General features: G+C 49.2%; 1 pseudogene; it reads right to left on the reverse strand.

Annotated features, from left to right (window-relative positions):
- Positions 1–290: 290 nt before the first annotated feature.
- LOC136125102 (kinesin-like protein KIF17 pseudogene) lies at positions 291–1045 on the reverse strand (annotated as a pseudogene).
- Positions 1046–1594: the final 549 nt, after the last annotated feature.

A 1594-nucleotide genomic window follows, 5' to 3' on the forward strand; every position in this document is an offset into this window, starting at 1 on the left:
TTGAGCCACGTGGAAGTTGCACTCCGTCAGAGGCCCTGAGGCAGAGCTGAGGCTCCGAGCCCACCAAGCCTCACCGAGGCTCACACCGTCGCGGGTGGGCACTAACGGCAGGCAAGCTCCGAGGCAGGTGAGCAGAAGGGAACACCGCCCTGGCGTGGAGAGCGAGGCGGGCCTCTCCAAGGAGCACGGGCCGGCCTCCGAGGGGCTCGCAGCCCGGCCAGAGGTGGGCTCTTTGGGGAAGAGGGAAGGAATGTTTCTTCCCGAAGCCTGTGTCTCCTATGGCTTCCGGGTCACGGGTGTGTGTGGGGGGAGGGGCCGAGGCCTGCAGCCTCACAGAAGCCCCAAGGCAGCTGTGCCAACCGAGGCCGCTGCCAGAAGCCAGAATTGTCTCTGCTTTCCTTACGCTTGGCCTCGGTGAGGGCGATGTCGAGGGCTGGAGGCTGAACGGCAGAGGCTGGCGCCTTTCAGGGGCCTGAGTGGGCAGGACGCCAGAGTTGTTGCTGAGGCGGGCGTGGAGGCCAAGCGGCGGCTTGTGATGTGTGAGGCTCTTCAGAGGGGTCGTTGGCTGGGATCTGGCTGGCCGGCTTGGACTGGAAGTAGTTACTGGCAGTATTTTCTTTGTTTCTCTGACTGAGCATCCCTTGCAGCGGTCTTCCTCGTGCACGCCTGGTTCGCTGCTCTCGGCTGCCGAGATTTGGGGGGCTGGTTTATTTTGTGGCCCTTTTGAAACTACTGGGAGACTGGTTTTTACGATGATGGGCTCGGGAATCTTCCAGAAGTTGGTTTCCTCACCCCAGCAAGACTTGCGCCTAATCGTCTCCAGGTTGCTGTAGGACAGTTCCAGCGAATCAGTGGATGCACCTGCTCCAGGAGCTGCTGGAAAAGCAGAGTTATGTTCTCGCCAACAGACGGTTACCAAGCCATCGATCTTCTCTAGCTCAAATTCTGACTATTGCAGATCTTTGACCTCTGCACACACCTCCCTCTCTCTCTTTTCTCTCTCTCTCTCCCCCCTCTCTCTGCCCCCTCTCTCGCTCTTCCCCATATATATATATATATATATATATATATCACAAATAAAAAAGGAATTAATTATAAAAAAAAACACAAAAACCTCTTCATGGTTAGATGCGTTCACTGAGAGTTCCATCAAACATTCAATCCTAAAGTTTTTCAGATAAAGCAGAGGAGGATGGAACTCTCCCTCTCTGAGACACCTTTTGAGACCAGTTAACTCTAAATATGTATCCTGACAATGAAATTAGAAAAAAAAATTGCAGACATATATCCACCATGAACATAAACATAAACACAAAAATCGTTAACAGTATTGTCAAATTGAATACAACAATATTTAAGAGGGTAGTACCTTATGAACAAATAGGTTCAATTCCTGGAATAGAAGGATATTTGAACATGCTTAAATTAATCAGTTTAATTCATCATATTAACAAAGGAGGTAAAAATATCATTTTGATAGATGCAGAAAAAGAATTTGGTAAAATTCAACACTCCTTATTCATTAAAAAAAAACCTCAACAAACAAGAAAGAGACTCAATTTGTAAGTCACCTAGGAGAAACATAAGGCTAATA

This window comes from Phocoena phocoena, chromosome 6 (assembly GCF_963924675.1).
Source record: "Phocoena phocoena chromosome 6, mPhoPho1.1, whole genome shotgun sequence".
Classification (NCBI taxonomy): domain Eukaryota; kingdom Metazoa; phylum Chordata; class Mammalia; order Artiodactyla; family Phocoenidae; genus Phocoena; species Phocoena phocoena.